General features: G+C 48.6%; 1 protein-coding gene across 2 annotated transcripts in view; it reads right to left on the bottom strand.

Annotated features, from left to right (window-relative positions):
• LOC129336546 (heat shock 70 kDa protein 12B-like) overlaps nt 1-2,735 on the bottom strand; it is a 53,072-nt gene extending 50,337 nt beyond the window's left edge. The window contains exon 1 of one of the 2 annotated variants that reach the window (XM_054989696.1): nt 2,647-2,735. The gene's annotated coding sequence lies outside the window, so the exon portion shown is untranslated. Of the gene's footprint in view, nt 1-2,522; nt 2,590-2,646 lie in introns of those variants that run through there. The other variant, XM_054989695.1, reaches the window with a different exon arrangement.
• Between the last annotated feature and the right edge of the window lie 23,509 nt (nt 2,736-26,244).

Raw genomic sequence — 26,244 nt, 5'->3', positions numbered from 1 at the left:
CAACTAAGTGATGGGACTCCAAATACAAGACTTCAAACCACTTTCTCTTCTGAAGTCCAAACTACATGGGGTTCTGCAATGGGGTTTCCCAAAATAAACAACAATAACATTTAACACCATCTCACACAGCAGCCCTAAATCGGGAGTAGGGCTATAGCACACCAGGTGTTAAATCCTATCTATGCACACCTGGTCCCCCCATTGAAACTGGCCCTGGAGGACGCTCTGAGCCCCAGCAGGGGGGAGGACAAAACCAGCAATTCTTATTGCGCAAATTCCACACCCCTCTTTATTTTTTTAATGTTCAAGAGAAGATGACAACTGATTTAGTAAAGATCCAGAGGAGTTAGCCACGTTAGTCTGTAGCTGCAAAATAGTAAAGAGTCCAGTAGCACCTTTAAGACTAACCAACTTTATTGTAGCATAAGCTTTCGAGAGCCACAGCTCTCTTCATCTGGTGCATCTAACGAAGTGAGCTGTGGTTCTCAAAAGCTTATGCTACAATAAAGTTGGTTGGTTTTAAAGGTGCTACCGGACTCTTTACTGATTTAGTAAAAGAAACAATATGGGGAGGAGTTAAAAACAAACAAAAACCCTTCTGCAGCACGTCAGCTCGGATCCATGCATCTATACACACACACACACACACCTGAAATTACATTTGGAATCTCTCCACCACACATGCTACACACACAAGTGCACACTCCCACCTCCACCCGCCCGCACATTCCTTGAAGTGAGCAGCGCCATTATCATTATCCCAGCCCTTCCTGAGTCCACCTTGAGGAAGGCCCATGAAACCAATTTTCTTTGCACTTTGTGGATCTACAGTGGAATCTGGCAGACCATTGGAGCACGGACACTTTTGGCCAGGGGGCATGGCATCCTAAGATGGGTAGCGTTCACAGGGCTTTGATTCCAGTGACCCATAAAATAGCATGCATGCACAGGGGGGCCGGGGGGAGAAAAATATCCTTCCCAAAAAATCTAGATTTTGAACACCCAATGATGGGTGAAGGGAAATTGGGAGGGAGTTGCCAGGCAGTCTCCTATCTTTCCAAGAGATCCCCGTTCATCTTCCTCGTGCAATTCTCAGCAAGGTCCTTCCAGATTGCCCCTCCCACCCTAGAGGGCAAAGTGGGCTCCCCAGCCTGCACCAGTATAGCCACTTCTGAGCAGCCTGCAATGCTCAGCCACTTCCAGCAAGGCCTTGGCAACCCGGCCTCAGCCCTCCCCATGAGCTTAATGACTGGCGGGACGGGTGTGGTTAAGCTAAAGTTGGCATGTTCTTCTGGGGGGTTCTTGTGCTTTTACCTGTGGCACGGGAATTCAAGAGACATTTTTGCCTGTGTAGAGAGAGGGGGGCAGAGGAAAGCTCCTGACAGACAGCTGTGAAGGGCTCCAGAGGCCACCCAGGGAGAAGAACCAGCTGGCGGCCTAGTCCCACGGCAGCACCAAAGCCCAGCCAACCTCATGCCACCCTCAGCCCTGCTTTCTAGAGCTGCCCATGGAATCACACCGGACTGGACTGGGATGCAGCTGTGTGGAGAGGGGAGCCCTGTTGGCTCCTGGACACAAAAGCAGAGCAATCGCTTCCCACGCTGCCATTTCCAGGGAAACCCGGAACAGCTGGAAGCCAGTTCAGGAGTTAGGAAAAGTGCCCAGAAGACTCCGTTCGGTCTCATTGCTGGAGACCCAACAACGTCACGTTGCAGCTCCATGTCTGCTGGTGCAGAACTTCACAGGGGATTGGGCCCTCAGCCAGCCAGGTGTGTGTGCTGTGCTCCTCCCAGCCGCCTCTGGTCCCAATCCACAGGCCTTCCTGAAGGAAAGGGCTGCACCTCTTTGCGCTTATCCCCATGCCTTCTTGCTGCCCCCCTTGCCCCAGGCAAACTGCCTGTCCCTCTCTCCCACAAGAGAGAGGCTTCACTTCACTTCATTAAGCTCCCTTCCAGGATCCAACCAGCCCAGGCTTCAGCCAGGGGAACATTTTAACCACCCTCAAAGCCTCTCTGCCTTGCAAGAGCCAAGCCCCCCCAGGCAGCTTCGGGACTTAGGAACACACAGGAGGCTGCTGCTTACTGAGCCAGACCCTCAGTCCATCAAAGTCAGCATTGTCTGCTCAGCGGGCAGCAGCTCTCCCAGGTCTCAGGGACTTTCACATCGCCTCCTGCCCGGTTCTTTTTAACTGGAGACGGCCAGGACTGAACCTGGGACCTTCTGCATGCCAAGAAGATGCTCTTCCCCTGAGCCACAGCTCTTCTCTACAGCTAAAGCCTGCCATCAAGCCACAACCGACTCATGTAGTCGCACCTCCGGGGCTTCCAAGGCAAGAGGCGAGCGGAGGTGGTTCGCCGTTGCCTTCCCCTGCGCAGCCGCCCCTGTCTTCCCTGGTGGTCCCCTATCCAAGCAGCGACCCCGCTGAGCTTCCAAGCTCCGGTGAGATCGGGCCAGTCCGGGCTTGCAAGCAGCCCTCCCGCGCCAGCTCCGCGGGCCGGGGCACCACAGCAGTGCCAACTCACCCTGCTCTCCTGCCAGGTGTGCCAATCCAGACGGGAGCGCAGAACCCCTGGGAGCCCCGGACACGCAACTCGGCGTGCACGTCTGGCTGGCCACCCGGGCCCGGCCCAAAGCCGCCTGGCTCACCTCGGGCGCCGGGCCGCTGCCCAAGACGACGCGCTCCGGCCGGGCTGCCCTCCGTGCGCCCCGCGCGGCGCTCTCGCTCGGCCTCCCGGTCCGCCCCAGCGGCGCTCCCAGGCGCGCTCTGCCTTCCTCTCCGGCTTCCTCTCCCCTCCCAGCCCCCCTCACCCCATCCCGGTCCAGCCCCGCGCTGGCTCGGCTTCAAGTTGCAAGCCCAGCTGCAGCAGATGTGCACGGGAAGCGGGGCGGGGGGCGCGGCGGGGCCCGGCCTGCGGGAAGGAAGGCGAGCCCGACCACGCCCGGCTGGCCCGGCCAGCACGCGTCGGCCCCTCTCCCCGAGCCTCCCTGGGGGGCCTCGGCTTTGGCACGGGCCGTCGGGGCGTGAGAGATGCCCGAGCGCAGGCCTGGGCGCAAGGCGCAAAGCGCACAGCTGCTTTGCGCCCGATGTGCGTTTGACGCGCTTGCCTTCCTTCCCGGGCCCTGATCCCGTCGCCCTGCTGGGCGCCTGTTCTTTCAAACCTCCTAAGTAAAGCCAGGCCAAGTGAGGGTTTGCTCCTGGCACCGGGTGGAGCAGGGCTGCCAGCTCTAGATGGTGAAATTGCTGGAGATTTCGAGTGTGGAGTTCGGGGAGGGAGAGATTTAGGAAAGGAGGGACCTCCGCGGGGTTTAATGCCATATAGTTCGCCTTCCTTTCTCCAGGGGAACCGATCTCTGTGGTGTGGAGGTTGGCTGTAATGCAGGGAGATCTCCAGCCACCCCCTGGAGGCTAGCAACCCTACTTGCTTGGCTCCAGTCCCCTGAAGTTTCTTCATGGGATAAGTCTACAAGGGGCACCAAGACTCCAGTTTATCTTTGCTGCCACAGAGTAGCACAGCAGTCCACCTTCTTGTTCCTGGGGAAGCTCCTGAGGGAATGCCTCCATCAATCCCCCCCCCCCCCCGCCCCTCCCAAGCAAGGGGCAGCACCCGATGCTGGAAAAAGAGAGGCCTTCGAGGCTTTTCCTTGAAGCAAACATGCCTTTCTTTGGCCCCACTGGCACATCTGGTCCAACAGGTTGCAGGAGGGGGTTAGCTAATATGAAAACCTGCCGAATGTGAAGTGAAAGTGACAGGAGGGGTAGCAGCAGGCCGGAGGCAGATGTTGACCCACCAACGAAGCATGCGAGAATTGCAGGAAGTCTGGGGGCTCAGTTTAAGCTTGCACCGGGAAGCTCTTGCACCTTGCCAGCGGTGCACTGCAATCAAGATTGTATTGCATTTCTGTGTGGTCCGGAGATGCAATGAAGTACTTTATATCTGCGGCCGAAGAAAATAATTTGCTTTTCTCTGAGAATGGAGAAGGGATCGCTGCTTAAGTGTCTCTGAAACGGTGTGTGCAGGCCTTGGTATTTTGTACCTACAAAACCCTCCTGTTGGTTTGTGCATCGACTCTTTCCCCCCACCAGGGGCCATTTCGTAGGGGCTCATTAGCATAACTCATTAGCATATGTCACACCCCTTGCCATCACCAGAAGTGTGTCATTAGCATAACTGGTTTGCATATGCCACACCCCCTGACATCACCTATCCTGGCTGTTTTGGCCCCAATCCAGGCCGCAATGGGCCCAAAATGGCTGAAAATCAGGTGGGTGGGGCCACCTGACGTGACCTCTTTGGAGAACTACCGGAACTGCGTTCCTGTGCGTTCCCCCTCCAAATGACCCCTGCCCCCCACCCATCTTCCCTCCCCCTTCCATCTGGGGCTGACCAGAAACTCTGAGCTCCACGCTGTCTTAAGAGGATGCAGCTTGGCAGCCAAGGGCACATAGAAAATGCCCACGCAGATCCTGCCAGCACCTCTAGCAAAAGGAAGAAGAACTTTTGTCTGCCAGACCCTCCTCTGCTAAACCAAAGAAGGGGAATTAACCATCCGATTCACACCAACTAGGTGATATGTGCTGAATTTGGTTCTAGCTGTATGTGAGTAAGAAATAAGTGTTTATATTCTTATGTAATAGGGGGAAAAGAACATAGAAACTTATTTAAATATACATTTTATTACAGTGTATGTTACAACTGTTGGTGAGCCTTTGATAAAGTTGGAATACGAAACGGAAGAAGACAAGCTGGCGGTGCCCGTTAGGCTCTGCCCAGCAGCAGTAGGTTTTCTATGTGAGCCTCTGTTTCTTTTTTGAAGAATTGCCACTGAACAGAAGGATATCCGACCATCTATAAGAAAAGAAACATTAGTGAGAAACTAGTGGATTTTCCTTACTCCCCTTTAAGAACATTCCTGAACAGGTATTCACCGGTTGGATTTTGGTACTTTGTGCCTATAAAGATCATTGTGTCTGATTGTTCTCTTTTGAGATGAGTATATTGTAATATATTTATTGTTGATAAGATTCTATATTTATAATCAAAAAGAGTCCAGTAGCACCTTTAAGACTAACCAATTTTATTGTAGCATAAGCTTTCGAGAATCACAGTTCTCTTCGTCAGATGAGACGAATAAAATTGGTTAGCCTTAAAGGTGCTACTGGACTCTTTTTGATTTTGCTACTACAGACTAACACGGCTAACTCCTCTGGATCTATATTTATAATATTTGCTACTTTTTTAGTCTTAGTATATTGCACTTTCAGCGCTTAGCACTTTTCAAAAAAATAAAAATAATATTATATAACTCAGTACGTGACATTGCTCATTGAGTTAATCCTCCAGCAGTTTTTTCCTTTGTTAGTAACAGATTCCCCTGAGCAGGCAACAGTGAGCGAGAAGGACTGATGGCCCAAGGTGGAAGCAGTTGGAGGTGTATGTTGTAGAGATCCAGGCACATGTTTCTCATTAGGCACAGCCCCCTTCTGTCCCCACAACAAGCTTGCTGGGCTGAGACATGGCAGCCAGTTGAGGTCTCCCAGTGACCTTCATGGCAGAGTGGGAATTCAAGCTAGTCCCTCATCCAAGTCCATCATGCTAACCACTTCTCCGTGCCAGCTCTCGCCAGTGAAATTCCACTCCTAGTCCCATTGACACAGAAGACCGGAGGTGGCAGGCACATGATGAGCCTCCTGGAGCCAAAATTACGGCATCCCCTTACCATGGATATTCATTTGTTGCCTTCTATCATTGTCTTCTACCAGCAGGCGAAGGCTTTCTTGTTTCGCCTGGTGTTCCCTCCAAGATCCCGCCTTCCTGCCATGCCTTTTTAATCTGCTGCCCTCTGTTTTGTATATTATTTTAGCTCTGTTCTTAATTGACTTTATGGTTTCTTTTAATTGCTTGCAATGATGCATTTTAAGTTGTTGGATGATGTCATTTATTATGTTGTTTCAACTGTTAGGTGCCTTGGGAGGCCCTGATTGGTGGAGAGGCAGGATATAAATAAAGGAAGCAAGCAAGCTATGGGAGGCTCCACATTTCATGGGAAGGCTGCTTAACCCTTTCTGGGTGGTAGATCAAGATGGGTAGCCGTGTTAGTCTATCTGTAGCAGTAGAAAAGAGCAAGAGTCTCAGGAGCACCTATTAAGACCAACAAAATTTGTGGTAGGGTATGAGCTTTTGTGAGTCACAGCTCACTTCTTCAGATAGAAAAGAGCAAGAGTCCAGTGACACTTATAAGACTATCAAAATTTGTGGGAGGGTATGAGCTTTCATGAGTCACAGCTCACTTCTTCAGATACAGCTGAAATAATCTGTCCTTATTTCTTGGAGAGTGGAGTGATTTCAAATGCCGAATGACAATAGCACGTAAATGACAAAAGCCAGCCAATGAAGGCGTATTTGAAGAAGTGAGCTGTGACTCATGAAAGCTCATACCCTCCCACAAATTTTGTTAGTCTTATAGGTGCCACTGGACTCTGGCTCCTTTCTACTACTTTCTGAATGGGCTGCTTTTCCAGTCTACATCACTCCCAAAAGAGGTGGTGGAACTCAGTGGGTTGCCCTCGGAGAACATGGTCACATGGCTGGTGGCCCCGCCCCCTGATCTCTAGACAGAGGGCAGTTTAGATGGCCCTCTGCACCACTGGCATGGAGGGCAATCTAAATTCCCCTCTGTCTGGAGATCAGGGGGCGGGGCCACCAGCCATGTGACCATTTTCAAGAGGTTCCGGAACTCCATCCCACCGCGTTCCAGCTGAAAAAAGCCCTGTATGCTTCAAACATAAAGCTTCAGCCTGCTGGGAGGGGGCAGCTGATCCAACGAGCCAGTCTTGACATCTCTGGTACCACATGCACAAAAACCAATTTAGGCAATTCAAATCTGATTGAAAAACAGCCCAAGGAGGAAAGGGTTTTAGGCAACCTCTTCCCCTGCTGATGCCCCAGGAGTCCTCAGTTCTCTCCTGCCTCACTTCCCATTTGGTCTTCACTTGCAATTTGATTCCCACCTATAATTTTCAAGGGCTCTTGGTGTTAGATTTACCGAATTTGGATTCAGAGAACCTGGGCTTAAATATCAAAGGAGACATCAAATAGTCACAAGATGAGAGACATGCAGCACTTCATAAAAGGCAGTATCAACTATCTATTTTATCCCTCAACTTACAACAACCTTGTAAGGTAGGGTGCTAGCCCAAGGTCACCCAGAGAGCTGTGGGAATTTAAACTTGGATCTGCCCAGTTTGAGTCCCACAATCTAACCAGTATGCCATGCCGGCTTTATGGCGGTGGTTTAGCCAATATGCAAGAATATATTGAAAGTATGAGTCATTTTCTTTGTAAGAAAGTAACTGACTGCTCAGCTAAGCATTCTGTAATGGATGATGAAGAAGCATTCGAGGTGCAGCTTGGATGGGCCGTTCCTGTCTGTTCCCGTGCAGCTGTTCTTAAAGCCCTGGCTGGACCCCTCCCTTTGCATTCCACAGTCCAGAGATCCCCAGCCAAAAGGGAAGCATCCACCTAGTTGATGCAGTGCATGTCTTTCCCAGCCCTGGCAGTGAGTCAAAGCTGTGATGCAGCATCTTCCTGTCCCAAGCTGAGAGAGCCACAGAAAGGAGACGGGGAAACAGGGAGGAGAAGGGAGGACGGAGCGGCGAAAGTGTGCCTGGCAGCCAAGCCCATTGGAGCCACGACACAGACTGGAACGAAATCTCTGAAGGTCATCTCGTTCCTCTCGTGGCAGCAAAGTAATATTAGATGCCACCAAATGAATTATTTCGCCCACTTCGAATGCGAATCAGATTCGTGAAGAAGATTCGCTCCCCTCTGGTATGGCTGTGTAACGAATTGACGGGATTCACTTCCCTATTCTCCTCTTTTAAATGTCTTTAAGAAGGAGACAAATGCACAGAGCTCAAGTCCCCCCCACTTGCAATTGACCCTGAGCAGGGCTTTTTTTCTGGGAAAAGAGGGGGTGGAACTCAGTGGGTTGCCCTCAGAGAAAATGGTCACATGGTTGGTGGCCCCGCCCCCTGATCTCCAGACAGAGGGGAGTTTAGATTGCCCTCCGCGCCATGGCACGAAGGGCAATCTGTCTGGAGATCAGGGGGCGGGGCCACCAGCCATGTGACCATTTTCAAGAGGTTCCAGAACTCCGTTCTACCGCGTTCCAGCTGAAAAAAAGCCCTGACCCTGAGAATGTAATGTTATTATCAGTAATCTTCTAGTCTATGAAACTATCTTTAGTTTCAAGAATTAACCTTTTGTATCTTGTTCATGTTATTATGTTGTTAACTAAAGTTTTAGAAAAGTTTGAAAAAAATTACAAAATAAGTTTTTTAAAAAACACCCTGAAAATGAAATGGGCCCTCCAGGTTCAGAGGCAGTGTATCTACAGTGAAGCCCGTCTCACTTCAACCAGGGCCAGGGGCCTTTTCAGTCCTGGTCCCAGCCTGGTGGAACGCTCTGTCAATGGAGACCCGGGCCCAGCGAGACATATTATCGTTCCGTCGGGCCTGTAAGACAGAGCTGTTCTGCCAGGCGTTTGGTGGTTGAAGGGGGCGGTGCCATGTTGGCCTCCCACCTTTGGGGTGGGGTGGGGGTTCTCCCCACCATTGCACTTGGATGTACTTGGTTATTTTATTATTGCTTATTATATGTTGGTTTTAGAATTGTTTTCTTGTTCTTATTGATTTTAACTGCTGTTCACCACTCAGAGCCCCTGAGGATGGGCGGTTTATAAATTGAATAATAAATAAAAATCAAATAATAAATCTCTGAATGCGGCAGTGGATGTAAACAACAGAGTGTGGACTTCCTTTTGTGAGCTGCAAAGAGGCAATTGGCTGGATGCTGCTGCCATGTCTGTTTTTATTGTATCTTTTTGCATTGTTAGAGGTTTTAGGTCCCCAAGGGGAGAAAAATGGAATGTAAATAAATAAATACCAGAATGCTGGAGTAGATGGACTCTTGGTCTGGCTCCAAAGGCAGATATCAGGTTTCCCCTGGCCAGGGAGGCATCAAGGGTGAGAATTACCTGGAATGCAACTCAGTTTAAGTGGGGAGGCGAAGGAGGAGGGGGGCAGCAGAAGAGAATGTGAAAAAACAAGCTCTTCCTCCTCCAGCTCTGATGGAGAAACATCGAAAGGGTGGGGTGGCTGAGCAAAGCTAGCCGGGCAGAATGGAAAGGGGCTGCTTGACTTTGAAAAACTTACAGGCCCTTTATGGCTGCAGCGTCTATGGCCTGGCTGGCACCAGGGGGGTGGGGGCATGATGCAGGTTTAAAAAATCTTGGGAGACCGTTTCAACACTGCATCTGAGAAACCCGCCTGGGCATCTTACCTGCAAAGCCTTCCTGTAATTTCAGGGCCAGGTTTGGGGATCAGCATTCTCGAGCGGCTGCCGACGGCTTGAGAGTCTCCGAAGAGCCCAGTAGTTACCCCTGACCCATCGTGGCACACTCATAGCTGTTGCTACTGCCCACATGTGCTTGGTCACGATAGCAGGATTCAGAGGACTTTGCTGTGTTAGTCTGTAGTTGCAAAATAGTAAAGAGTCCAGTAGCCCCTTTAACGCTAACAAACTTTTTTGTAGCATAAGCTTTCGAGAACCACAGCTCTCTTCGTCAGATGCATCTGATGATGCTACAATGAAGTTGGATGGCAGGATTGGCACCCTTTCAAGCCTGCTGAAGAAAGGAGGCAATGAAGGCTGCTATGAAGAGCAATTCCTGTTGCGGACAGTGGGTTTTGCTTTGGTCTGGATGAAGAGGGGATAAATGGAGCTCAGCAATGTTGTGGTGGGGGGGGCTCCCGAGAGCACAGAAAATGGCGCCAGTCCCTCTGAGACCCCAACATTCATAGGCTGTTGTGTTGCTGGCCTGGATGAATTCCCAGGGCAGTCCTCGGTCTTCCGGAACACCCTGCTTATCAGCATAGCGGTGCCCAGCCTGAAAAGGGAGAGTGTTTCTGTTTGCCCCTGTCTTTTTTTTCTAACAAGTTAACTTATGGGATACAGACTGAACACCCCCGCCCTGGGAGGGGCTGCCTGGCTTCCTGCTTCACAATAGACCTCATGTTTATAAATTCACTTTGAAAGGTCTTTGCTAAAATAAATAACCCAAGTGGGACGGGGATGCTGGCAAGGTCACGGCTGTGTTAAAGGCGTGGCCATTTTCCCCCCTCCAAGACTTCCTGTGGTCCATTAATGTTCTGGTTCAGAAGAACAGTGCTTGGAAGGCACCAATAAAACTTGTTATGGGCAGGGCTGGTAAAGGGGATTTTGTTACCCCAAACAAGGGACACTGTTGGCATAGGGCCAACTCATGGTGGCACAGACCCAGGTGTGGATGCTAGACACTCTGTATGTCACTGGTGGCTGGGAGCAGCGGACTGGTGCCCTCTGCTTAGCGTGAGAAGTGACCCTGGTGATAGAACTCTGTAAGTCTTTACACCCAGGAAAAATCACAGGCAGTCAGCAGAAAACAGGTCCCCAATTTACAGCTGCAGCAACACTAAAGACTCAGTGAAGCCAAATTCCCGTGCAGGAGTAAAGAAGATTCCGGATGTCTTCAGAATCCTTTGAATAAGTTGTCATTGTTTCCTCCACGCACACAGCAGGGAACAGATTGGCTGTGTTACAAAGGAGTGTTTTTCTTTCCAGTATGAGTTTGAGAATTGTTTCCAAGAAGGTTTGCACAACTGGAGGGCCAAACTCCATATGCTATGGGGGGATCCGTGGGTGGATCTCCAGAGATATAATTTAGCTTCAAAAAGGAGCAGGTGGGGAGAGATGTGCGTTTAGCCCAGGGCCAAGCTAGAAGTGACGAATTACACTTGAATGGCAAGTGAACAGACTCACCTGTATTCCTCCCTGTTCATGTAGTGATCGAGTGGAGTGCAAGTGGAGCGCAAGTGAACAGGGCGGAATACACGTGAGTCTGTTCACTTGCCATTCATGATCAAGTGGAGTGCAAGTGGAGCGCAAGTGAACAGGGAGGAATACACGTGAGTCTGTTCACTTGCTGTTTGTGATCGAGTGGAGTGCAAGCAGAGCGCAAGTGAACAGGGAGGAATACACGTGAGTCTGTTCACTTGCCGTTCAAGTGTTATTCATCACTTGTAGTTTGGCCCCCATGGGGAGACGTCTCATCACAACGTTTTCTTGGCAGATTTTTTGTTACGCGGTGGTTTGCCATTGCCTTCCCCAGTCATCTACATTTTACCCCCAGGAAACTGGGTACTCATTTCACCGACTTCGGAAGGATGGAAGGCTGAGTCAACCTTAAGCCAGCTTCCTGAACCCAGCTTCTGCCGGGATTGAACTCAGGTCATGAGCAGAGCTTGGGCTGCAGTACTGCCGCTTACCACTCTGTGCCACGGGGCTCTTTTCTACCACTTACCCAAATATAATCCAGGACGTCAATCATAGTGATGCAGAGAAATATGAGTTTTATTGTCAAAGGCTTTCATAGCCAGAGGACATTGGTTGTTGTAGATTTTCCAGCCTGTATGGACGTGGTCTTGGCATTGTAGTTACTGATGTTTTGCCAGCAGCTGTGACTGGCATCTTCAGAAGTGTAGCACTGAAAACAGAGATCTCCCAGTGTCAATGTGTGGAGAAAATGTTAGCAGGTAATTTATATCTACTCAGAAAGGTGAGTTTGGAAAGGATGACTCAGAAAGGATGACTCAGACCAAACCCACCTTTCTAAGTAGATATAAATTACCTGCTAACATTTTCTCCACACATTGACACTGAGAGATCTCTGTTTTCAGTGCTACACTTCTGAAGATGCCCGTCACAGCTGCTGGCGAAACATCAGGAACTACAATGCCAAGACCACAGCCATACAGTCCAGAAAATCTACAACAACCAATGAGTTTTATTGTTTCACTAAACTCAGATGCATGAGGTTCCCAGGGCTTGATGTGTCCTGAGCTACCTTATCCTTATGCTAAATACTTTAATGCCAAATTGTTTGCAGAACAAAATGAATCAAAAGATCAAGAAGGTTATTACAAACAGTTCACTTAGACTTTATCTTTAAGAGGGTAATGGCACCATTACTTTGAGTGGCAAGATACAATCAAGATACTTAATACAAACAAGAATCCTTTCTGGCTCCTTGTGGCAAGGCCAGAACAAAAACAATATGAAATGTCCAAGGCTGAATGTGGAGCCCTTATTCCAGATAAAAATTGCTTATAGTTTCGTATTTATAAAGTTGTGTAGTGTCCTATTGACCCACAACATAGCAACAATCGCCACAAGAGACATGGAATGTGCTGTTTAGGTGTTTTCCATAACTTTCGCATGCCAGGCAAAGTTTCTTGCTCGCAAAACTAACATGGTAGGGGTCTTTATTAAAAAATTCCCTAACAATAATACTCACCAGATTATGACTCAGGGCCAAGCTACACATGACGAATGACACTTGAATGGCAAGTGTATTTCTCCCTGTTCACTTGCCCTCCACTCAATCCACTTGCCGTTCAAGTGTCATTTGTCATGTGTAGCTTGGCCCTCAGTCCAGAGGTAGAAACCTGCCCGCCAGTGTCGAAGGTGAGTGGTTGAGTTAGTCCTGACTCAGCAACAGAACAGGGGGAAGAGAATTCAGAGCTGTCTTTGTGCCCAGCTGTGATGGCAAGAGAGGTGGGGCAGACTTTGTTTCTGCCGGGGCATTACGTCTGCGCAGAAGCGCTGAGTCTTTAATTCTAAGTTTGGGGTGACACAGGCTGCCCTTGCTCAGTGGTGAAGAAAGGGCACACTGCTTGTGCACAGAATCGTAAACTGGCAGGGTTGGAAGGAACCTCTAAGATCATCTAGTCCAACCCCAGTGACCCCTGCTCCATGTCCAGAAGATGGCAAAACACCGTCAGGATTCCTAGCCAAACTGGCCTGGGGAAAATTGCTATCTGACCCCAGAAGCACGTACTTCTTTGCACTTTGGTGGAGGAGTTACTTGCCCGAAATCAGCAGTTTGTTTCACCAGTCCATCCCCATGGATACAGGGGGTTGTCCGCTGAATGTTTCCAGTTTTGAAAGATAGTAAAGAGTCCAATAGCACCTTTAAGACTAACCAAGTTTATTGTAGCATAAGTTTTTGAGAACCACAGCTCTCTTTGTCAGTTTTGAAGTGTCACTGATCCAAGGACATAGGGAGCTATTTCTAGGTGATGCCAGCCACCATGTACTGGCATACGCTGTCCTTTGAAATATGTGCGTCTTTCACTCTTCACTAGAGATGGGCACCAAACGGGAAAATTCCAGACAGTGTGGTTTGTGGTTCATAGTGTTTCACGAACCACGAACTTTCACGAACTTGCCCTGGTTCATGAACCAGTTCGTTTGGTTCGTGAAAACATCACTTCCAGGTCAGAGATCCCATCACCCCCATTGCCTAGGAAATTGATTGATCGGTGCCAGGCTGTCTGCAATGATGAACCAAAGTATAAACCGGGCTGAAATTTGTCATAGTTCATGAGAAATGAGCTCCCACAAACTGCCCACAAACCATGAAGTGGCCCAGTTTGTGACGAACTTTGGTTCGTATTTTGGTTTGTGCCTGCCTCTACTCTTCACCCTCTCCTGACCCCTCTTGAATAAAAACAGAGCATTACCATTTATTAAACACACTTCTATCCAGTTTACTGGACTTGTTACCAAGGTGCAGACTTCTGGTACAAACCGGATTGGAGGAACACGCAGAATCTTTTATCATAAAGTAAGTGAAGACTCCTGCTGATTCCACAGTCATTTGCTTTAAATCTTGGCTGTAGCTACAGTGATCTCACCAGCTACTGAGAGAGAATCAAATGGACCAGGAAAAGTTTAGGGTTCACTTCAGCTTCCCTTGCAAGTAAACGCTTCTCCATGTCCGCCTCACCCCAGGTATCCCCCCCCCCAATGTCAATGTTCTTTTCTCCTCACTTCTGAGCACAGCAACAGACAAAGAATTAGCTGCCATCTGCAGGACGCAGAAAAGCTTTTAGCCCTTCCTGTTTGCTGGCTCTCTCACGGTTTTGCTTCAATCGCTCCTTAATTTCTTGACTGAGCGGTATAATTCCAGGCCTCTTTGTTTCAGTAGCATTAAGAGAGATGTGAACATGTCCTCCCGCCTGCCTGACGTGATCGCCCTTGGCAGGGGGAGATGTGAGCCCGCGTTGCACGACAGACGGACTTCGGATACATTCCAGCGATTGGCTTGAACACCAGAGTGGTGCCAGACCTGGGGTGGCTGCCCACACACACACGGGAAGGCTTTCAAATGAACAAGCAAGAGGGAAATGGAACAAACTGCACTCGGAGCAGAACTCAGGGTTGCCAACCTCCAGGTGGGGCCTGGCAATCTCCAAAACTTACAATTGCTCTCTAGACTATCGAGATAAACTCCCCTAGAGAAAGTGTGTGCTTTACAAGGTGGACTCTATGGTGTTCTGCTCTGTTAAGGATCCTTCCAGGCTCCACCCCTAAATGTCCAGGAATTTTCCAACCAGGAGTTGGCAACCCTAGCTTTCTCCAACTGCTGCTTTCAGTATAGTTGCCAGGTGCCAGTGGCAACCAGGAGAGGAAAGCTAAGCCTGCACTAGAAGACCGAGGAGCAGCTGCAGCCCCTCCGGCTTGTTCCTTGTGGGCTAGTGGAGGGAAGGAAGGGCCGACGGGCAAACGGGCAGAGTGTTGCTTCCTGGGCTGCAGCCCATCAACCTTTATTTGTTTTATTTATTGATTTACTGAGCTTCTGTCCTGCCCTCCCCACAAGCGGGCTCAGGGCAGGTTACAGCAGGAAAACATATAATTCACATTAAAATTCACAATAAAAACACAGAATTTCCATAAAACGCCACCCCCAGACAGCGACCTTACAAGCCACCCCTGCCAGTAACACACGGAGGGTGGGAGAAGGAGAGGAACTGGCCAGTCAGTTTAAGTTGTAACTCATATTGGGGGGGCAGGTGGTCTCATGCCCCCCCTTTGCCTCCTGGCCTCGAATAGAGGTCCAAGCACATGGTTTAGCCAACCTTCACCTGTATTGAGAGAGATCTGGGAAAAGGACTAAGCTACACAGCAAGGTGAGTTTCAAGTTTATGTAGCCCAGCCTGGATTGCACACCCCACCTCTTTCACGACTTTTGCCACTGATTTACATTCACATGGCGCTCACTCCCTGCACCCTCCCCACTCCCCTCACCACCTATATATCTCTGGCCAGTTTCTTCATACTCTCCATGCATCTAATGAAGAGAGCAGTGGTTATAATAATAATAATAACAACAACAACAACAACAACATTCAATTTATATACCGCCCTTTAGGATGACTTAACACCCACTCAGAGCAGTTTACAAAGTATGCCATTATTATCCCCACAACAAAACACCCTGTGAGGTGAGTGGGGCTGAGAGAGCTCTGAGAGAGCTGTGACTGACCCAAGGTCACCCGGCTGGCTTCAAGTGGAGGAGTGGGGAATCAAACCCGGCTCTCCAGATCAGAGTCCCGAGCTCTTAACCACTACACCAAACTGGCTCTCCACTACACCAAAGCTTATGCTACAATAAAGTTGGTTAGTCTTAAAGGTGCTACTGGACTCTTTACTATTTTCCAGTAATGCTGGCCCTGGATGTAGTCTTGGAGCTCCAGGAGCCGAGGGAAGGGACCAAGGAAGGAGAAAGAGAAGAACATCCTGGTTTTAGGTGGGTAGCCACGTTGATCTGCAGTAGAAAAGCAGGATTTGAGTCCAGTGGCACCATAGAAACCCACAAGATATCCAAAGAGTAAGCTGGTGTCTGAAGAAGGGAGCTGTTACTCTCTGAGTGTCTTGTTGGTCTCTAAGATGCCAGTGGACTCATATATTTGTTTAGCAATGGGATGGAGAATACTTAAAAACAGTTTAACTTGCCTCCTGTTTCCAGTCCCTGTACTATCAGAGAAACTTCTTGGAATAAATATGGGGGTTTAATAGTCCCAAACTCTCAATAGTGTGGTATAGCCCAAAGTGGAGGGCATTTATCCACAAATCCTGAGTCTCCCTGGTTCTGACCACTAGTACCCCCATCTCCTCTGGATGAAGTTTCTGTTTCTTCCATCAGGAAGTTCTCCTGCGTATGCTTCACTGTCCCAAGCTATAGTCCACTGGGCGTGTGCAGCAGACTTCCCCAGTGGGACCATGTGCCCTGGGGATCCAATCTGTCCACCTCTCACTCTGCCTCTTTTCCTGCCTCCCCAAAAAATCACTCCGGAAGAGGTAGCCTTGTCTTACCTCAGGGAGGAGCTGTCTCGACATGCAGTTGTACGAGATCTTTTCTGACAGGGCTGGCCCTATCTTGCTCTTGAACACCATGTTTTAATGCAACAAAAAACGTCCTCTCCCCTTTTCCCTTTCACTTGCCGTGTCACTCCACACCCAGGAGAAATGGAGACGGTAGAAAGCTGGCAAGTGGGCCTAAGCTATTGTGCCTCATCGTGTCTTTGTCACAAAGTGTTAGGCACAGGGGACTTGAGGGACAGAAGCCCCCTCTGTTCTCCAGGTTAGGTAAATGGAAACAATGTCTAGCTATTAAGGCTGATCTTGTCCTGTCAAGGCTCTCTTACCACATTGCTCACATTTACCGCTCTTTGGAATGGAGATCCCTCGTCTATCCTCACTCCCTGAGCCATTAACCAGAGACATAAAACCCGAGGAACTTAGCTGGAAACTTGGAAGCTGCACTTCTCAGAGCCAAACTAGATGAGATGAAATACACGAGTCTATGCAAGTGTCTAGAATCGTGTCTGTTCCTACCTGCCTGTGTCCATTTTGACTGAGGTGAACACGTGTCCTGTAGCCCCAGTCCGCTACATGTGTGGTCACATCGGTGAGTGTCTGCAGTCCATATCATCGAGTCGCCATTGCAGAGAGGTGATTCTGTTTTGCTTCCGCTTCCCTCTTCCCGCACAGAAAGGCAATAGGGGATGGTTACAGGGGACGGTTTAAGCATGTGGAAATTGGAGATGCATGATGAGATCCCATTCCCATGTCTTGGAGGAGCACTGAAGAAACCCGTGCCAGCATGAACACGGGATCTAGAGCAGTCTGGCCATGCTGGCGAGTGTACAGGAAAGCGGAGAGACACGTGTAAGTCCGTTCACGTATAATTTGCAAGTAATTTGTCTCGTGTAGTTTGGATCTCAGAAACAGGGCTCCAGGGGCAGACTGACTCTTTCACCTACCAGGAAAGTTTCTGCCCATTAGGTCACTGCTCTGGAAGGTGATGGTGTTCAGAGACAAGCTGATCCAAACAGCCCAGAGTGCTGTCATACTTCAGGAGCCTCTTGGCTCAGACCTGGGCAATGGGGAAAAAGACAGCCCATGCTCACTTTTGCTGCAGCTGGGATCGAATCCAATTGTCTCCAGTGGCGCCACCAGCATTTCAGTGGCCTCTTGGTTCAATTGGTCCCAGGGGTGTCCTAATGTCCCAATCCCGCCCCCTGCTGGGTTTAGTTGCAGAATCCTACAGCTGGAAACAGACCAAAGAGCACCATGGGAGAATCAGGGCTGGCCTAAGCTCTAGGCAAGTCTAGGTGATCAAATTGTTAGCAATCAGACCCCTACCGCACTAAAGGGCTGTTTATGGAGGCAACATCATAAACCCCTTCCTCATATGCCATAAGCACATGGCACAGCCTGGTCAAGGGTGGATGTCAACAGGAGAGAAACAAGGGGAAGTATAAGAAAGCTGAGTCAGGAGCTGGCTAGCTGATACCCCCACACCCCAGAGGTTTACACATACCTAAGAACACTGAGGTCTCCCAAGAACTCCTGGGTAATCTTGTCAATGCCCTGCTTCTCTTCCTCAACCCACCTACCCTAATTGGAGGAATTCAGTGAACCTCATAACTCTCTCTTCCTGCTCAGCAATTGCTGGGCCATCAAACCCATTCACACTTTTAGTCTACCACAGAAAGAGCCATTGAGACTTTCCTAAACTTATTGTCCCAACCTGTGGACAATCCATCAGGCCATTGAGGCAAAGACGTCAGTTTTGCCCCAGAGCATGTTTGCCGTATAATTAGACCCCCCCATCCATGTGCTTAATGTGTGCGTGTTCTGGATCCAAACACCCATCCTCAAGTTCGCTCAAGCCCTCTCCTCTCACCATGAAATGCTGGTCGTTTTGCAGCTGCTCCCACACGCCTCCTCCTGTCTTCAGGACGAGTAAAGATCACCCTGTCCCAATTATTCTCTCCCATTTTCCTCCCTGTTTTCTGAGATAGCCTTGTATATGTGCTGTGTCGGCCTTGTGTTTGCTTGATTGCCTTTCAGTCCCCTTCAATACAAGAAACACTTCCTGTTGAACATCTGCCTGTTTATTTGAGCTTTCTCTAAGGGAATAATCGTGGTATACATAGGTGGAGAATCCCAAGTTAAACTCTCTCGCTGCCTCTTTAATGCTAATTCCCCCAATGAATTAAAGAGACCTCCAATTTGACACCAGATTTTGATGGGTATCAAAGAGGCAAGAGATGAGCCTCCTCTAATGGCTTAAAGGGAAGCTTGCAATTAACTGGTTTCCAGGATCAGGCCGCTGCCAGGTGGGAGAGTGTTCCCCTGCCAGGCAGAGGCCTGATTCTGGCCATTTCATCCCCGATCTAGGCCGTTTGGGACCCTAAATGGGCCCAAAACAGCCAATACAGTGCTGAAATGGTCCGGATCGAGGACAAAACAGCCTGGAATGGGCCGTAGCCGGGTAGCAGAACCCTCTCCCACCCAGCACTGGCCCAATCCTGGCCATTTTGGGGCCTAATTGAGCCCCAAACTGTCAAAATGGGCCTGAAATGGCCCAGATCGGGCCTGAGTTGGCCTGGAACTGGCCACTGCTGGGTGGGGGAATCCTACCCCACCCACCAGTGGCCCAATCCAGGCTGTTTTGGGGGCAACCTGGGCCCAAACAGGCCCAAAATAGCCCAAACAGGACAATGTAAAAATACCCACGTGACACCAGTCACGTGGGTATTTTAAAGAAGTGCCGGAATGCTGTTCCGGGGTGTTCCGGCTCATAAAAAGCCCTGGAAGTAACCTTTCCCTGGATGACTGTTTGCTGACAGTAACCCACTGCCCTTCTTGTATCTACCACAATAGACTTCCACAGCTGCTCCTATGGGATAAGATTTCAAACAAGCAGCCAACTTTCTTACTTACCTCTGCTCCTATGCCTTTTAGTAGCAGTCTGGGCTGCCAGCAGTTGCAGGGGGTAAGGCCTCTTGATGCCAGGCCTTGAAAAACTCATCTGCAAAATTCTGCTGATGAACAGGGCTGCCAACAGGACTGGAGAAAAAAAGTATTCCATCTCTTTAATAGAGGCTTGATATGTGAAAATGGGCAGCGGAAGCTTTTCATTTGGTTAAGAGTCAGCGAATTGTCCCCTTCCGGTTTGCCACATCCCGTGCTCCGCTGGCAGCCACCCTGGGCTGTGCTGCAGCTATCTTCATGGTTTTTTTAGCTATTTATTATAGCTTGAGTTGATCATGGCACCAGTGTTTTTGTATTGTTTTTATGGGTTTTAGATATGTACATGGTTTTAATTGTTAATAATATATGTTGTTAGCTGCCCTGAGCCTGTTCGTGGGGAGGGGAGGGTATAAATTTGATAAAATAAAATAAATAGCATGGAGGCAAATGAGATCACCTGGTAAACGGCCTCCCCTGCCTGGTATGACAGAAAGAAAGCAGCAGTCCCAAAGGACGGATGGAAACGTCTTGCAGTTCCATGGATTCTACCTTTTCTGGAGCCCCTTCCCCGGTGTCTCCATTTCTCCCTTTTTATTGCTATTGCTCTCCTTCTATGCAGGGAGGTGGGGGCAGCCCATCCAATAACAAGGTGCAGGTGGAATCAATCTACCAGGAGCCCAGAGAGCCCCCAGCCTGGAAAATCTCAGCTTCAGGCACATTAGCGAGTCTGACGGCCGCTCAGGGGGGGGGGAGATCAGATTTCCACATGTTTAGGCTGTGCAGGAGAGGCACATTACATAGAAGCAACACCCCCCCCCCCGCCCCAGCAGCCAGGACTTCAAGATGCAGACAAGGCTTCTGAGCAGACTTTGCGGCAGAGGGGAATGGGGGAGGCTGAAGGGAAGGGCCAGGCGTCAGCTCTGACTCCTGGTAACACTGAATGGGCCGGGGTCAGAGAGGGCAGGGCCAGGAACCTTCTTGGAACCCTTAGTGGTAGAGCAGCAGGCAGCAAGGACCAGGCTACAACAGACAGGCCAGTTAACACAAGGGCAGGCAAGCCTTCCAGGGCCAGGCTACAATGGACAGGCCAATTAGCACAACCAAGTCCCCCTGTTTCTAAGAGCCAAGCTACAAGTGACACCTTACACAGGTTGGACACTTGTCAGCTTCCCTCAAGTTTTGATGGGAAATGTAGGCATCCTGGTTTTACAGCTTGGCTCTCCATTACAGCTGCAAGACCAGTTACAATGCCATTTTGAGAGCTATTAAAAAGCACCCCCTCTGATTTTGATACCATAATAGTTTCAGGAAGGTAGCCAGCCATGTTGGTCTGTAGGAGAAGGGCAAGATTCAAGTCCAGTAGCACCTTAAAGAGCAACTAGATTTCCAGGGTAGTTAGATGGGTAGCCATGTCGGTCTGCAGCGAAACAGCAGGATTTGAGTCCAGTGACATCTCAGAGATCAACAAAATTTTCCAAGTGTGTCAGTCCTTGGCAGGTGGGATCCCCAAGTTCTCCACAGCAAACACGCAGGTGTATTGGCTGAAGTAACTTTATTAGAGATCCATCAAGTTCAAGGTGCTCAGGCAACTGAATTGGCAGAAGTGACGTAGATGGGGTCGGTGGTGTTAGTTATAGGGAAGGTTCCAGCCATCAGGATAAGGACCGTTAAAGTTTTGGGCGCGAAAGAGCTGGAGGGTGTGTGTGGGAAAGGGAGAAGCTAGGTTTAGGCTAGACAGATCAAAGAATGAAATCATCTCAGTTCCCAAGAGAGAGACATTTCGAGCTGGCCGCAGACACTTGCTGGAGGCAGCGGGGAAAGAGAAAGTAAATACTTGCAAGATAACCTGCTGCCTTAACATCAATAAGAAACTTTTCATGCCCTCAGAGGATCAGTACAAAACATAGAAGACGTTCATGGCAGATATGCAGACAGGCATATATGACGGTAAGCTTTTAAGAGGCAGAGCTCTCTTCTTCTTCACACTCCTATTACAAGTTTCTTCATAGATCAAGATGGGTAGCCGTGTTAGTCTGTCTGTTGCAGTAGAAAAGAGCAAGAGTTCAGTAGCACCTATAAGACTGACAAAATTTGTGGTAGGATAGAAGCTTTCGTGAGCCACAGCTCACTTCTTCAGATGTGTGTATTATGTACCGTCAAGTCGCCTCCAACCTATGGCGACCCAGTGAATGAAAGACCTCCAAAATGTCCTATCATTAACAGACTTGCTCAGATCCTGCAAACTGGAGGACGCGGCTTCTTTTATTGAGGCAAGCCATCTCAATTTAGGTCTTCCTCTTTTCCTAGCATTATTGCCTTTTCCAGAGAATCTTGTCTTCTCATGATGTGACCAAAGTATGATAGCCTCAGTTTTGTCATTTTAGCTTCTAGGGAGAAATCAGGCTTGATTTGATCTAGTAACTACTTATTTGTGTGTTGTTGTTTGTTTGGCTGCCCAGGGTATCTGCAAAACTCTCCTCCAGCACCACATTTCAAATGAATCAGATTTCTTCCTGTCAGCTTTCTATGTATTGCGGTCTAGTACCTACCGTACCAGGGTCAAGCTGTCAGCTGTGGGGTGAAAGATTGACGTGCTAGAGAGGGCCCAAGAAATCTGAAAGCCCAGGGGCCCGGACATGGGTTAATACGGCCCTGTTAGTAGCTGTGTTGATTTGCTGCAGAGCAGCAGGATTTTCATCCAGTGGCTCCTTAGAGACCAACTAGATTTCCAGGGTGTAAGCTTTCAAAGAGTTAGAGCTTCCTCTCTGACTCTCAAAAGCTTACACTCTGGAAATCTTGTTGGTCTCTAAGGAGCCATTGGACAAAAATCCTGCTGTTCTAGATTTCCAGGATATGAGCTTTCGAGACTCTGGGTTTGACAGAGGGAGCTCTGACTCTGGAAAGCTCATATCCTGGAAATCTAGTTGGTTAAGTTGCTACTGGTTGGGAAATTCCTGGACATCTGGGGATGGCGACTGGAAAGGGTGGGGTTTTGGGGAGGGGAGAGACCTTGGTGAGGTATAATGCCACAGAGTCCGCCATCCCCAAGTAGCTGTTTCTTCCAAGGAGAACTGATCTCTGTTGTATGGTGAACAGTTTTAATCCCAGGACATCTCCAGGTTCCACCTGGACACTGGCACACACAATATTGCAGTACTTTTTAGAATATTTCTATCCCACCCGTCCAGGAAATCTAGTCAAAGTAATCCTTACCACAACCGTGTAAGGTAGGCCAGACATATTCTCCCTGTACCGTAGGTCACCAAGAGATTTGAACATGTGAACACGCACATAATTGCTCTGTCTGGCAAAACCAGATGTGATACTGGGAGCTGGGTACTGAGGCTCCAGCAGATTTTTTCTGTGAATTGCAGGTGTGTGAGAGCTTAGTTTAGTTTGGGACCACAGCAGAGGGGGAGTGGGGGTTTAAGCCTCCTTCCATAGCAATATTCAGGTACCAGTATATAGCTGCTACCCTAGTAACAGTTATAAGGCAATATTGTGAAGTATATCCTCAACAATTCCATCACGAAGCAGTGTTGTATAGTGGTTAGAGTGTCACCCAAGGATCTGGAAGTACCGGGTTCAATCCTCATCTGCCACAAACCTTGTGGGGCGACTTTGGGCTAGGTACTCTCTCTCAGCCTTTCTCACCTCACAGGATTGTTGTCAAATGGTGATGTGAAGAGAAGCATGTAAGTCGCCCCGAGCACCTCCGAGGAAGAGCGAGATGAAAATAAAATATATAAATCTATGTTATAAAAACAAACATGCATCAAGATCCCCATATGAGCGTAACTGAGCATAATGCTGCCCCCCAAGATGGGCTGCCATCTTGGGGATTGAAATTTGTTAAATTTTATGATTATATGTTTGTTACTGTGATTTTAAATTGTATTTGATGTTTGATTTAACCCACCCAGAGTCTGCTTGCAGGGCGGATGGGATAGAAGTCAAATAACAATAACGATAATGATAACAACACCAACACCAATAAAGATAACAATAGATCCAGAGGAGTTAGCCATGTTAGTCTGTAGTCGCAAAATAGGAAAGAGACCAGTAGCACCTTTAAGACTAACCAACTTTATTGTAGCATCAGCTTTCAAGAGCCACAGCTCTCTTCATCAGATGCATCATCAGATGTGGTTCTCAAAGCTTATGCTACAATAAAGTTGGTTAGTCTTAAAGGTGCTACTGGACACTTTACTACTACTACTACTACTACTACTACTACTACTACTACTACTACTACTACTAATAATAATAATAATAATAATAATAATAATAATAATAATAATAATCCTGCTTGCTTTCAAATGCTTTGCAGTGGTGGTGCAAAGAATGTTAAGTGGCAAGTGTCAAAAACCAGCCAGAGGAGCAACTTGACCCGGTTAGCTGCACCTGAGAAGGTTGGAAGGGTGGCGTGAACGAGGCTTAAGGCCGAGCTACACCTCCTGCAAAACAAGAAGAGAAGAAAGGAGGAGTGAAGAGCCGTGGAGTGTGTGGTGGGGGTGGAATGCTGGCAGAAAGGCTGGGATGTCCTTGGGGTCAGATTTCAGAGGTTTCGGGCCAGCGCACGAGGAACCGTTTGCTGCCTGGCTCTGTCAACTCCCTGGGAGCCGAATGTTTCGCTCTGGAATTCTTTCGAGAAGTGTTTCCCTCCCCGAGATTCCTGGGCCTTCTGCTGCGGCTCCCCCTGCAGCCTCCTCCTGACTGCACTTGGCGCTCGCAAGATTTCCTTTCTGCAATGCAAAGGGCTTACTCCCGCGCTCAGACCCCATCTGGTGGGGGGGAAGGACTTTTTTCCAGATCAAATAAGTGTAAACTTCAGAGCAGAAGGATGGCTTTTATTGTAAAATTTCCAAAACAATCTGGTTCTCTCCTTCTCCACACCACAACCGTCTCCCCCCTCCCTGGATGGGGCCCAAATAGGGAACATTCTAGTTCCAGTGCTAAGGAGCTTCGGATGGGGAGGGCTTGTCACCACACTCTTCCTGGCTGCTGATGGGGGGCAGCTTTGAACTCCGTGAAGGCTCGGTACACGTTTCTTCCATGTTTCCACGATGCTTTTCTCCTTTGCAAATTTTGATGCCAGGATTGTTCTCATAGAATCATAGAACTGGAAGGGACTTCTAGAGTCATCTAGTCCAACCCCCTGCACAGTGCAGGAAATTCACAACTATCCCCACCCCCACACACACATACCAGTGACCCTTGCTCCATGCCCAGAAGATGGCAAAACACTGTCAGGATCCCTAGGCAAACTGGAAAATTGCTACCTGACCCCAAGGTGAAGATCAGCCTTACCCTGGGCATGTAAGAAGGGGCTGTAAGAACTAAGCACTGAGCTTTATCAAGGAGTTGAACAGAACTGGGGGAAAGATGTTAATCCTTTCCTCCTCTACCATTTTTTAAAAAATTTGAAAAACCTTTCTCTGAACTGCTTTCATCACCACCAGGGAGAAAAAACAGGTCTCCTTTTCTTTTCCCCTAGTCTACTAAAACTGGCTTAAAGATGGTGTTTTCCTGCAATGTCAGAGGAGGGGAGAAAAGGAGTTAAAGCTTTCCGGTCTCCCCATGCCTCTCTCCTCCTTGATAAAGCAGTCCTGGCGGCTAACTTGGCAAAACAGAAAAAAAGGCACAGAAAATAAAGGTCTAGCTGAGCCCTTCACACGTGTCAGCCGCAGTTCACGTGTGCCATGTGAAGATAGAAATGCACCTGGATCTGGTTTTTAAGGAGAGTAATGATCACGCAGAAAGATGGACTTGTAATGCACGTGGACTTTGGGCTGTCACTCATCGATAGAAGCATTCTTCACATTTTCATTTCTCCCTGGGCAGATGTGCCTCTTTGGTTGCCATTAACCATCCTAGTCAATTCTTCCAGGCTTCCAGGCTATCCATCAGTTACCGTGCTCAGTTCAATGTATTAGTTATTACATACAAAGCTCTTCACGGCCTTGATCCAGCATACCTATGGGACCGCCTCCCTCCCTATGTTCCTCCATGGCAGCTTCGCTCATCTGAACAGGGTCTCCTGCAGGTGCCAGGCTGCACACAGGTGAAGTCAGCAGCAGCCCATATACAGGCTTCCTCTGTGGTGGCCCCTATCCTGTGGAATGACCTGCCTGAGGAAGTCAGAAGAGCCCCCCCCTCTCCTGGCTTTTCGTAAACGATGCAAAACCGAACTGTTCAAAAAGGCTTTTTACTCAAATGGGAGGGCTGCATTGTAGGGAAGATGTTTTACTAACGAGTTAGGGACTGTAGACTTCATCACTATATTGCCTTACATATTATCTGCTGCTTTAAATATGTATTCCTATGTACCACCTGTGCTCCATGTTGTCTAAAATTAGTCCTAGAATTGATTATGTTTTGCTTCAGTATTTTTTCTACTCTGTATTGGATTCTGGCTAATACTATGTCTTTTAAACTTGTATCTATTTACCCTATGGCATTTTTTATGAAATGTCCTTGATACTGTATTGAAATGTACTTGCTACTGATTGTACTAATCTCATACTGTGTAATCCGTCTTGAGTCTCAGTGAGAAAGGCTGACTACAAATGACGTAAATAAAATTCTTTCTGACTAATCAATTGCTTAGGGGTCCAGATCAGGAGCTCATTTTTATTTTTTATTTATTATTTCGATTTATAAACCGCCCATCCTCAGGGGCTCATTCCATGGCATCCATTCTCCTGTTTTTGGGGACCAAAGTACACATTACGGCAGCCACGGGTCCAATCCATGGCTGCCAATGCCGTTTCAGAGGCAGAATTTAACTGTTTAAAAATTGCTGCAAGACCCGTGCTGCAATGTCTTTGTGCAATCAAGTGTTCCGGCGCTTGAAAAATCATAGGAGGGGGAAAGAAGATTGCGTGGTGCCCCCGTGCTGCACCCCTTTTAGCCCACTTTTTATAATCTGCTCTCACTAGACCTTCTCCAGCTGAAGTCATGCACGGCCGGCATTCATTTAAGCATTTCTACGCCACTTTTTGCCCACGTTGGGGACTCAAAGCAGCTTATGAAACAG

This window comes from Eublepharis macularius, chromosome 10 (genome assembly GCF_028583425.1).
Source record: "Eublepharis macularius isolate TG4126 chromosome 10, MPM_Emac_v1.0, whole genome shotgun sequence".
NCBI lineage: Eukaryota > Metazoa > Chordata > Lepidosauria > Squamata > Eublepharidae > Eublepharis > Eublepharis macularius.
This window is presented reverse-complemented; position numbering and strand designations above follow the sequence as displayed.